The 13,590-nt window shown below is 38.0% G+C and overlaps 1 long non-coding RNA gene across 1 annotated transcript in view; it reads left to right on the top strand.

Moving 5' to 3' along the window:
• The first annotated feature begins 6,499 nt into the window (after positions 1 to 6,499).
• LOC136830144 (uncharacterized) overlaps positions 6,500 to 13,590 on the top strand; it is a 47,170-nt gene continuing 40,079 nt past the window's right edge. Inside the window, exons 1-2 of the long non-coding RNA XR_010850561.1 lie at positions 6,500 to 6,631; positions 12,793 to 12,947. This is a non-coding gene — a long non-coding RNA (uncharacterized lncRNA). The remainder of the gene's footprint in view (positions 6,632 to 12,792; positions 12,948 to 13,590) is intronic.

The raw sequence follows: 13,590 nt of genomic DNA on the forward strand, positions 1-13,590 counted from the left end.
TAACCAACTGTCCGCGGAGAATATACATGTTCAATAATTTTAGGTTCACCTTCTGCAAAGCAAACACATACATGCTCTCGGAGAGCGTTCACCAACTAGTTCTCACTCGTTCATCGGGGTTCCTCGAATTCTCTTAGGCAGCTGGAGTTCGCGTGTATGATGCAAGCAAGCCTCGAAGACACTGGTCCTTTTCGAGCAGTGTCTGATTACCCTGAAATTCATTAGAACTGGATTACAAGGAATATTTACAGTTGTGTATAACTGTCGCGTTGTACTGTTCAAATGTTAACGTAGGGTAGTTCTTGAAGTGCCATTTGTTTTATAAGCCGAGCTTTCATTTCGGCCCATAGACATCTACCATTTTTTCCGTTTATACAATATCAGTGTTGCTCTGGGTGAAGATTTTTATTTACAAACAGTTCACTGCTTCGTTTTGTCTGAGAAGTTGATTTTAAAAATCATTGACATCGTTATTACCGATAAAGGAGAATGTAGGGTTTAGTGAGCAATGATATTCGATACGTTAAGTTAACTCTCTCTCTCTCTCTCTCTCTCTCTCTCTCTCTCTCTCTCTCTCTCTCTCTCTCTCTCTCACTTCGGCATTTCCTGTCTCAGATTCTTATGGAAACAGGTTTTCTTGGCAGCACGTGCATAATTCTCACATCTTTCCACTAACACTGCTTGGTTTATTCCCCACCAGCAACGGAATCTCTTATCCCTCTTAGAGCGTAAAAGGTCAGTCAGTGCACTTATACGCTGATTTCATTGCAAAAGTATCAAAAGAACAGAGGTATAGGAAGTTTCTGAATATGTGATGGAAACTAATATTATACATTTTGATAGTCTGTTCCACGGTAAAATTAAGAGAATATAGAATATAGAATACGTATTTGCCTGGCTGAGTGAGGCCGGTTGTAACCAGTACATGCCGGAGATAACCAAGTCGGACTGGTCCTTGCTCTTTTCAAGGTCCTCTTAACAGTATGGCAGCTATGCAGTTGTGGTAACTGCGCTTAATCCGGGCTTGAGGATTTCTCTTAGAATGACCGGCTTCAGGAAACTTAAGAAATTACCTCGAGATGGCTTTTGACCTGGTGTTGACTTTGAATTGAGTAATAAAGTTTGCCTTCTTCTTCAAGTCTAAGGGTCACTGTTTTCAGTCCTCGCGCTTATGAAGTTGGTTACTTTTTTTTTTTTTTTAGCGAAGAAGAATGTATATTTGAAATGGATGTATTTCACCTCATTAGAAATAAAGTTGTCAAGGAATGGACTTACTTTTAACGAATACACAGTTTATTTTTATTAATGAATGAAAATAAACTATGATTTCTGACGTTTCAGGTTTTTTTAACATAAAATGAATTGGTATTTTGCCTTGCACTTCTTTCTGGGATCAGAAGTCATCTTCGCGTCGCTCTCCCAGTGTTAAACTTTCGTTTGATGAAGGTACAGTGTTATAGCTACCATAGAGCGTGAGTTCCTAAGAGTAATTAAGGACCTGCCGTTAGCAGTGCCTAGTATGTAGTCGTTAAAAGACACCCATCATATTTCAAGTCGTTTCTGTTACATAAAAGAATTAACCCACAAACTTTAAATGGAGCCATTTTTAAGTCTTTACATTATATGTATATATATATATATATATATATATATATATATATATATATATATATATATATATATATATATATATATATATATATATTAAAGGATTGGGTGCAGGAAAACAAGCAGATTCCGTGTGTAGTAATTTAATCCTACGTTTCGTGACCTTTTGTCACATCATCATGAAACGTAGGATTAAATTACTGCACATGGAATCTGCTTGTTTTCCTGCACCCCACTCCTTTTAACATGTTGAAAAAATCTTCCTGTTCTTCATGTATATATATATATATATATATATATATATATATATATATATATATATATATATATATATATATATATATATAAAGGGAGGGAGAGAGAAAGAAGAGAGAGAGAGCCAAAAATAAAACACACCTTGTTTGAAATATGCTTATAATGAGCGGGTCTGAGAACCCCAGTAGGCGACCGACGCAATTCTCGCAGGGGAAGGGACCTGGGAAGACTCGAGCTATTGACCGAAGGGATATCCAGGGCAAAGAACCAGCGCAAACACAATACCGAGGGAACCTGTCAAGATGGCTGTGTCTGAGGAGGCGCGTGGAAATCTCTACTGGCTCTGCATATCAAGCTACTTTTGATAGAACAGAAAATAAAAAGAATAAGGAAAGAAAATAATAAGAAGTAGAAGAGCAAATAACCTGAATGCATCTTGTCTACGAGAATATCATAAATACTTGATAGGTGTAAGATTTTTTTTTCAACTGGAGTGAGCGACAGACGGCTAGAAAGCAAGACAGGAAAGAGACAGCTCCTTAAGTTTTGCTAAAATCAGACGAAAGGGTCTAACAGGTATTTACGGCCTTCTAAAAGGACGGATAAGATAGAGTTTGTCTGGTACTTTTAAGTCATTTATCGAAGAAAATTAACGAAGGCCCAAAATCTTATAAAAGTTCTATCAGGAAGGAGTTTGGCGAGTGTTTACCGACCGTAACTTACCTTTAAAAGTCTGAATGTCCTTGAAAGGAACAGTGGGAAAAAAATAAAGAAGGTTGAGGGAGAAATCCCAACCCTTACTGCCACGTAGTTCTAACGTAGATATGGGAAGTACCTATCTAGATCTTGGGAAGTACTTTCGGTTGAAACAGAAATGCGAAGGACTGAAATACTTGAATTTTTATAATTCACTAATTTTCCTCTCTTTGCTGTGAGTTGATAACGTGTGTTTCGTTATCTGATAATTTTGTTATATCTTTGCTTAAGAATTTCATGCGTGATTCACCATTGCTCAACATCATGCTCTCCTAACAATAATCTAGATGTTTATTTATCCTTCACAAATTATTGAGGAGGACAGTAGCTTGTGATACTAATCAAATATTGAAGAGTTGACCTAAGACCAGTCTAATTTCTCCAGAGAGTAGAATTTCTCGTATTTTCTTTTCATTCCGGACAGATGATGAGATTGGTCGACAACCGTTTAAAAAATTCACGATATAAGGAACGGCTATTTGGTATACTCATGATATAGTAAATAACTGACTCGTTCATTTATTTAGAAACGCCATTTTTAGTGTACTCGGCATGTACTGTAGCAGTGAAATGATTCAGCAATTTAGGAGTTCAACATGTGCGTGCAATGGCATACTTAAACTGATTCAGCGACAGAGCAACCTGACACCTGATTCATGAATCGCATGATTCAGTAATTCAGTGGTTTGCCACAGGAATGACTCAAAACCCATATAATATGGTAAGCTCGAGATTTATTCATTCCTCATTTGGTCATTCCGTCTACGTGGATTTAAAACTAAGGGTTTGTGTAGTGGAAAAAAAAAAAAAAAACTCTGGGCGTACAGTAGGAAAAGAATCGCCGTGGTCATGAGTTTTTGTTTTAGCAATTATGGTTTTCCCCTGGATGTATTCATATGCTCAACAGTTTGATGAAAAAAATACATAAGGGGCTGAAAGTGAAACGAAAAGTCTTGTAGGAACTCTCATATAGTCCTGTCTTTCTTTGTTTTACGAAGAAATATTAACAGAAAAAGAGAATGGTAACGTTTTACCCTGTCTTACATATTAAGACATACTAATTAGTCCACAGAGGTACTGGGATTAAATGCAAACTGTTTCACAGATGATGACATGATTGTTTTTAAATGTGTGTTCATCAATTAAAAATGAGCATTTTTTTTTTTAAGTTTCATTACTTAAGCAATATGTCAGCAAGAGCCTAAGATGTCGCAATGAGTCATATACCGTTACACGCCGAGAAAATTCATTTTCCAAGGAATTAACCCACAAACAAGAGGCATTACAAAGTAAAGCATAAAAATTAACCTTTTACACCTTACGCTTTGTAAAAGCATATTTTCCCGCCAGAAGAAAAAGAAGTCTAACCTCTTGTTATACATAATTAAGTAGGAATTCTCTTAAGCGCGCCTACAGTAAGACAGGTAATACTACAGAAAAAAATTATGTAGGAAGAACAAATACAGTAACAAATTCTTCTGTTTCTCAACACTAGAAGAAAAACCGATTTAAAAACCGGTTCTTCTTGCCGACCCTGACAACATAAACAGGAAGAAATAGTTTGGTTTCATCACACAGTAGGAATTCCCGAGTTGAAGATGGAGATGACTGTTAACCTCTCAGATATTTCGAAGTGGGGAAGTTTGATTTTTTATGTCCATTAGGGCAAAGGCAACGTTTTTCTTCAGAAACGATTATGTGTGTGTGTGTGTGTGTGAGAGAGAGAGAGTAATAATTGTGCACGTAAATACACGGCATTGCTCACAAAGACGTATCTCCACACAACTGATTTTTCGTTAGCAATGAAATCACTAAGAATTAAAAACCAGCTCTCTGCTTTTTATTTTTTTATTACGTTTTACCTAAAACTCAAATAATGTTACAACATCTGGTCGCAAACATAATAAATGGTGAGTAGTGGACACAGAACCAAGAATTACAGTAAATGCATAGCACGAGTACCAGACGTCTCTTTAAGGTCATGTACCTTCATCCATCTCAAGGTTATAAACAGCTCAACGTTCCCGCACTCCATAATTATTGCTACTCATAGGAAGCAAAGAAACTTTAAAATTTATTTTGAATATTTTTTTTTATATATGAAGGTAAATTTTATCAAAATCTATTAATGTTTACAGACCCTTGTGAGTATGAATGCACTAAAGGACAAACCTTTGTGGAAACATGCTATTACAACGCTAACAAATTTCCACGTCATTGCGCTAATCTGTGCCTTGGCGTGAGTTATTTTCCTGGCCGTCTTTTTGAAGTTGACGTCAAAAGCTCTTGATTCTTCCTTCCTCCTTTTCTTCTTCTTCATACCAAGGGATATTAACTGATGTGTAAAAACACAGGGAACTTTTCTGATATATTCAAATCGGATGGCGCTTTTCATCACATATGCTGATAACTTATTTGATTTGACCACACACACATATATATATGTGTGTGTGTGTGTGTGTGTGTGTATGTATATATATATATATATATATATATATATATATATATATATATATATATATATATATATATATATATATATATATATATATAAAGTACTGAGGAATTTCCTAAAATTTTCCCACAAGAAGGAAAAAAGTTAAGGCCGTTGAGATGAGCCATTTGCGTTATGTATGGGGAGTTAGAAGGAATGAAAGAATGAGAGAAGTCGAGATACATGAAGAAGTGGTCCAAAGATCGGTGTGGGTGAAAAGGTGGATAACAGTATTTTGTGAGGGTCGTTCATAAGGAAAGAATAGAGAACGACAACTTGGTGAAAAGTGTTTGTAAATCAAAAGTACTAGGAGGAGAGAGAAATAGAAAAGGCACCGAGGCAATGACTTCATATCCAGCAAGAGAATTCATGTAAGCTGGAAATGTGTATAGGAGAGTTGAACATGTTGATGAACCTTTTTTTTTTTTTTTTAGACGTTTGAAACGACGGAAATTACAGCTGTTTTCAAACACAAGTTCATTCTCGATGCCGCAGACGAAGTATGAACGTCGTAGAAATCTTTACTTATAGTTTTTCCAAAGTAATACATTATTAATAGTAATGACTTCATGTTGAATATTTTACGTCAGATTTTCCCTACTTATAGCTAGATGGGAAATTAGTTCTTTCAACTGATATGCACAGGACTGCAAAGCATGAACAGTATAGCAAGGGTTCTCGTTGCCTGAAATGCAGAGAATCAAGTGGAGGTTTGTGTTGTACTTGACAATGAAGATATTGAGAAGATGGTAAGAAAAGATAACAACATCATGACTAAAGTGGAGAGAGCTTATTAGATGAAAGGTAAATAATGACATCAAAGTAATACACAGAATAAACCATCATGAAGTCCTTACTATTCATACAACTGAGTCAGGGAACTTGACCATAATCTTGCCCCCTTTATCTGTATTTGAAACCACGTGCTCGTTTTATGGCATTAGGGCCCTAATACTTCATGTAATTCTTCGGACTCTGCCCCTTGCAATTAGGTCTCTCCCATTTTCTTTCTTTCCCTCACTTCGCCTGGTTTTTTGCGTCTTTTTTTTTTTCTTTTATGGTCTATGCCTTTTTAGACTTTCAAATCACCCAGCATTTTATTATTATTTCTTTTTCTCCGGAGATTAGGGTCTTCATTCTTGTTATTTTGGCAGGAAGACACAGGAAAGGAAGAATAAAGTACTTGAGCTACAATAGCCATACGAAATAGTCACAATTGAAATGGTTGGACAGTTCTTATTCGATGAAAGTTATATGGAAAAGAAAAAAATCTTAAATGTGGAGAAAAGGACAAAAATACATAAAAGAAGGAATATCCAAAAGTAGGAAAACGCTGCACGAGGAAGTGAGGCGCCGTTGCAAGGGAAAAGCCTTAACCTTGAACTTGAACCTGAATCTGCATTCTGCTCACAAGTCACAACTTTCAGTCCTTGCAAGGTCGTCCGTACGTCTTCCCTTTCGTTGCCCTTTTGCTGCACTGGCTACCCCCAGTAGGTTAGATATTAAAATATCCTTAAGGTAATTCTAAGATATGTGTTTGACCCATACATTTCAGATATCTGTTGGACCCATACATTTTATTGACCAGCCTAACCAGCCTAAAACATCAAGGCCGGATAGGGGTAGAGCTTAAGTAGTAGCTCCGTGGCGGCGATTTCCTAATAAATTGACTTTTTCTACAGTTTTTTGGATTATAATCATGGATTTACCTTCAATTTTTGTCGCACGAATGTAATTAACCTTTAATTAACCCCTGAAGTCCATCCAACAAGGGGTTTCCATACGCGATCTTCACAAGACAGAGCACGGCTACATCTGTTTGGAACGGTTCATATCCCGTCCGGCAAGTGCAATAACTTGTTAATGTATGGGTACCCCCCCGGGCCAGTACTAAACACGGCGAAGGGACATCCCATCCCCCGATGCCAGTACTAAACACGGCGAAATGCATATAACTCCCTCCTGTTGGCGAATGGCCCCCCTCTCGTTTTTCCCCTCCAGAGGGCACCTCCCCACCGTAAACATGTCCGCTCCATTTCTGTGTTCTCCCCGACCCCTAAAACCCGGAGTCCCCTTTACTGGTGAGTAGAGTTAGGGGACCTAACAGTTGGCCGACAACAAACAAACTCACCGCCAGTATCAGAAGCCCTAAAAGTGTAGAAGAAACCAGTTTCCAAGTTAAACCGTGCGGAGCCGTTACTTAGAATTACCTGGATAGGTATATAGGCCTGTTGCATTTTAAATCTTGGAATATTTCTGGCTAGGTAGAACTAAGTATTATCTCTGCGTCAGGTAGGCTATTACCTTTGAAATTGGCTTTTCCTATTATTATTAAAACAGTTTAACCAGATCACTGAGCTAACTGTCAGCTCCAGGCTATAGCATTTTAGTTGCTTATCTAGAATTTAGGCCTGCCATTATTTTTTGTGGGTCGACTGTAATTAACCTGTAATTTACCTCAGAACTGATAGTATTTTTGCTATTCGCGCATGTGCAGTGTTTTAGGGGAACTTTTGGTAAAGAGTGGTTTCCTTCACCTTGGGGTCCAGGGACCGGAGCCCCCAGACTAAGTAACGCGGCGTACTAGATTAGGTTAGGTAGGGTACATTAGGTTAGTATGGTTCCTTTTATAATAGATTTTCTGAGCCAATCCCTTCTTAAATGCATGGCTCCTGAAAGTCTCTCGTATTCATGGAACCATTCCATACAGTTTGTGCTGAGCTAATACTTAGAAATACCATTTCCTTCACCAGGGGTTATGGGGGCGGAGCCCTCTGGCTAAGTAACACAGCCTACTAGGTTAGGTTAGGTTAGGGTACATTAGGTTAGTATAGTTCCTTTTATAATGGATTCCCTTAACCAATCCCTTCTTGAGCATATGGCTCCCTAATGTCTCTCATATTCACGGAAACATTCCATAGCCTACAGTCTGTGTGGAGTTAATGCTTAGAAATCTCCTTTTTACAATATACATTATATAGATTAATAATAACAACAATTCTGCTTGCATAGACTAAAGCAGGTGTATCGGTAACTTTCAGGGATCTCTTGGTTGGAAGCTAACCTAGGCTGAACTTAATTTAGAGACGATAAACTGGTAAAATTTTATAAGTTGCCAGTAAGACACCAGCCAGCCATTTTTTCATGAAAAACCATTTTGGGTTTTTCATGCTAAAATGGCTTGGAAATGATAGGGCACTAAAAGAACCTAAAAATACCAACCTGACGTAACCTAGAGGTGTTTAATGGTTACAATTTTGCTGTATGAGGTATGGAGGGGACTGGTGGGCCAGTATTGTCTTACCCTATAAGTCATAATTTGATTAATTTTTTATTTGTCATTTGCGCATAGTGTTTATGGGGTTCAAAATAATGAGAATGAAGAGCTCTTTTCAAAAATATAGGTTACGATTTCGTAACGTGTATTGGCAACTTATAAAATAATACTGATAAACTAATAGACATTTTGCGGTGCGGTAAGTTACTGTGTGGGGAACAATGTAATAAGATTATGGTATTTCTAACTATTAACTGCATGCACATTTACCTTGGAAATTGATTTTTTAGTATTTCTAAGTAATACCTCCCACAGACTGTATGGAACAGTTCTGCGAATACGAAAGTCATTAGGGAGCCATATGTTCAAGAAAGGACTGTCTAAGGAAATGTATTAAAAAGGAACCATACTAATGTAACATACCCTAACCTAACCTAACCTAATAGGCCGTGTTACTTAGCCGGGTGCGTAAAGGAAACCATTTTTTACCAAAAGTTCCCCTATAACATTGTGCACGCGCGATAGCATTCCAGGATGGCCAGCATACAAAAACATAAAATGTTCTGAGGTTAATTACAGGTTCATTACAGTCGACCGATAAAAAATAATGGTAAATTTTTGAAAAGCAACCAAAATACTACAGGAAAGGACAATTTTAAAGGGAATACCCGACGCTGATTTAATACTTAGTTCTACTGATTTTTCTTATAATTTTAGTGCTGCTGATGAAGAAGTTGTTTTTCGTTGGTCAACCATTATTCACCTCTCATCTCTTTCCAGCAAGGTTAGGGGACTTTGGGAATTTGGGTTTTTTGGGGGTGGGGGCAGGCGAGGAGAAAACTCACTAACAAAGTGGACATGTTTTTGTTATGGAAAGGTACGATGAATGTGTGAACCATTAGGGAGCCATACTTTATGTTCTAGTAGGAATCAACTGAGGGAAGGGGAGGAACAAGGCGGGGGTACATAGAGGACTCCTCGCATCCGAAAAACGTGAGGGAAGGTGAGGAATGAAAATGGGGGTAGGTAGAGGGTTCCACACATGTGCAAACCGTTAGGGAGACACTTGTTCTAACAGACATCAAGTGAGGGAAGGTGATGAAACAGTAGGGGGCTGGAGCCCAGGTAGAAATTCATTGGGAAAGGAGGAAAGATCGTCAGGCAACAAGAGGTAGAGAGAATAACAGACTGACAATAAATAAAACATCTCCTTCACCAGCTTCACTAAAAGTATAGGAAAAATCAATTTCCAAGGTATCACTCAGTCTGTAATGATTGCATATTTATAAAATAAATAACCAAAAAACCATACACTTTGTGCAATGACTACAAAGCATAAATATACTTACCTCAGGTATTTGGAGTGTATAAATCAGCCATTGCCTTCAAAAAAGCGTGAAATCTGTATTGGCATCTTGGAAATGAATTTTGAAGTAGGCTACTGGCAAAAATACTGTTTTCTTAACAGGCCGTGATCTTGACATACTGTGGTTGAATTAATCTGGTATAATTACTGTAATAATATACAGTACATTGAATTCACAAAAATTGACATAACGGTGGCAAAGTGTGTTGACTCATAGGCTCAGAGGAGCGAGGCGTTGAAGGCAAGGACTCGGGCATCATACTAAAATGAAATACGAAGTTAGTGAAGATCCTCAATACCCAGCACTGCGACAGTGATTAGGCTTGCGATAGGTCGAGGGTAGTTTTGGGTGGGGGAAATGACGTCATTGAGATAAGGAGTGAAGGTTTCTAGAAGAATGTTCAAAGGAAAGTAGCAAATTATCAATGGAAGGGTAGAACCTTACCAACAAACAATATGGTAGGTAGAAGTGAGTTAATCCCTGAAGAGACAGAAACATTGCAATAGACACAAAACATTACAGCAACCTAAAGAAAACATATTATAAAGGTTATTATAATAACCTAACCTAACTAACATAGCAGGCCGCGTTACTTGGCCGGGGACTTGTTCCCCACCCCTGCCTGGACCCCCACTTAAAAATACCTAAAATGAAGGTTATTATAGTAACCTAACCTTAACTAGTAGGCCGCGTTACCTGGCCAAGGGCTGTGCCCCCTGGACCCCTCCCCCCTTTGAAGGAAACCTAAAATAAAGGTTATTATACTAAGCTAACTTAGCCTAGTAGGCCATGCTACCTGGGCGGGGTGACCCCCCCCACAAAGAAAATCTTAAATATACGTTATTATAGTAACTTAACCTACCTAACCTAACCTCTAACCTAACCTAGTAGGTCATGTTACCTTTTAAAAAAACCTAAAATAATCAAAAGAGAATAAAATAATGGAGATTAGTAGCAACTGCTATTATTGACGAATATGTTATGAACGACTGCAATACAAGTAGACGGACTTGAATATTGGAAAGACAAAGGTATAACTTGTAAAGATCATGTATGAATCCCCCCTCCACCATCCCTCAGTCTGACGTCACTGAGAGAAAGATCTCAATTCCTCAAACTTCCTATGGGGTGTAGTTGCATTCTTCGGAGGGCTGTCCTCTATTGTAAGTTCATATTGTAACATATATAGGGTAAATGTCACTAGTGGCATAGAAGCAGCAAATATTTTGATTTAAGGAACTAGAAAGAAAAGCGTGCAAAAAGAAGAGACGGTTATAAAATCTGAAAACAGAAAGGGATATATGTAACTTGGTGTATGTATCCCCCAATTATTCACTCGTTCCTAACTCTCCATTTGGGATTTAGTATGCATGATCAGGAGGGTTTTCCTCAATGTAGAGTTAATATTGTAACATGATTAGTTGGGTAAGTATTTTTATAACTGCATCCCTCCCAGTCCCCCCTTTTCCCTCATTAAGAAGTTGGCCTATGCACCAAAAGCTCCCCTATAACAGTGTGCATGCACGATAGCATTCGAAATAGTAGTAATAGTAGGAGGGATTTGCTTTTGAAATGGCTACCTTGCTCGTTTTAATCCTCCTTTGTTTGTGTTTTGAGTTTTTTGTCTCTGTAATGCCATACACAATAAGATCTTATCGGCTTCTCATGCCATACACAGTAAGATCTTATCAGCTTCTCCCTGTGGTCTACCCCACCCAGAATCTCACTTTCCCAAAGGGTCCCTAACATGTATTATGATAACACAGTGCATAAGTGAATCACCCTATCCCGGGAGGAGGTCTACCCCACCCAGAACCCCACTTTTCCAAGGGGTCCCCTACCTTGGAGGATGAAATTGTGGTTAATTGCAGGTTAATTATAGTCAACCGACAACAGATAAAGGTAAAATCTTAATAAGCAACCAAATTACTATAGGAAAAGTCAATTTTAAAGGAAATACCCGACGCGGAGCTAATGCTTAGTTCTACCATGGTTATTTTAAAAGTCCTTTTGGTAAAACTGAAGACTACCGCACCTCTCAGGCACGGTAACTACTAGTTCACGTGGAAAATGGGCACTATGTTTACCCTAGTACCACTGCCCTCGGGATGAACGTAAAAACAGAAGATGGCAAATAATCCTATGCTATCATAAACAGAAAGTAAAGGAGAGGCCGGTCAAAGGTGCCCTTTATTAATATAATTTTTTGTCAAAACAATATGAAAAGAGTGTATATATAATGAAGTACAGGTGAGAAAATCTAAGAAATTACAGAGATAATAAGAAATCTGCTGGCTTTTGTTTATGTTTTTACGTTACTCCCCTAGTGACCGGTACATGGCGAAAGCTCCATGGGTTGCTGTGTTTAGTAATAGCCCCTCTGGGAACAAGGTAAAAACAAAGACAGTATACGGTGAATTTCTCATTTTCTATCAATTTCTCAAATTATCTCACCTGTAGGCTATTGCAGTATAGTATACAGTAAACCCTCTGTATTCGCGTTCTCATGATTCGCGGACTCACGCATTCGCGGGTTTCTCTGTGGAACATATCTAGCCATTATTTGCAGAAAATTCGCCCATTCGCGGTATTTTTCACTGAGAAATATTCACTAATTACTGTATTTTCATATAATTTTCATGAATAAATGCACTTTTTGTGATAAAACTATTAAAATACTCAGGTATAAGCATTTTACAGGGTTGTTCTTGTGTTTAAACTATCAAAATGGGCAGTTCTAAGTGTGTTTAGAGGGGTTTTAAGTATTCGTGGATTTTAGCTATTCGCGGGGGGGTCGGCGTGTGGTACGCATTCCCCACGAATACAGGGGTTTCACTGTACGCTATTTCCTACGTTGTATAGCCGATATATATGAATAACAATACGTTGGTGCAGCAGTCCCCTTTATATGTACTGTTACGCGTCTTCAGTTTTATCAAGCTTATATGACAAGCAAATTTCAAATACCCTAGGCCTAGTGAATTTTTTGTTCATTTTTCCAGGCTAACCATGGTATATATCTGTTCTTTTTTTAGGATGCATGAGACAGCTGACCCGTTTATCGATGAGGAGTGCAAGTGCCCACACATGAATGTGCAGGTGGTTTAAGCACCAGGCTCTAAGGGTATACACGAGATGAAAATTGCATTGCTCATTAAACTTCTAAATTATGGTCCAGAATATCTAATAGGTAAGTGTTATCGTAGCCTAGAGAGCCTATTTTAGGTCATGTAAAGGAGTGGATGATAATAAGAAAAGTAGGACATGTGTGTTTGGCACAAGACTTATTTTTCTTTATAGGCCTATGCTTCGTTGGGGTAGAAAACTTATTGGAGAAACGGTAATTCTACAGAACTCTGCACAGGGATATCATGTATAAATGAATTTTTTTGACTGAAAAATATAGAAAGGGGTGCTTATAATGCAGTACAGGTGAGATTCTTTGAAAAGTTTGTTGAAATAGTTGGAGAAATGTACCGTATGTGTTTTTGCATTCATTCCTGAGGGGCTGGTACTAACACAACGTCCCACTAAAGCTTTTCTGTAGAATTACTTGAGAAACAGGTTAGAAAATAGCTTAGGCCTATTTTTATGTTCATTGTATAGTAAATTCCTTGTACTTCGTTGGTTGTGGTTTGTTTTCGTGTGTTAACGAGAGGCAGGCAGAAGATACCTATTCATTAAGCTGTTATATTTACTATGAAGTTTTTCATAGGTTGTTCATATGGAATTGTAAACTGCCTTTTTATGTAGTATTCCAAGCACTAGCTGGAAATGGTCAATTAATAAAGTGATAAAGTGGTTGGGATCATTGGAGGTAGGCAGTTGAGTGG

Source organism: Macrobrachium rosenbergii, chromosome 4, assembly GCF_040412425.1.
Source record: "Macrobrachium rosenbergii isolate ZJJX-2024 chromosome 4, ASM4041242v1, whole genome shotgun sequence".
NCBI classification, from domain to species: Eukaryota; Metazoa; Arthropoda; class Malacostraca; order Decapoda; family Palaemonidae; genus Macrobrachium; species Macrobrachium rosenbergii.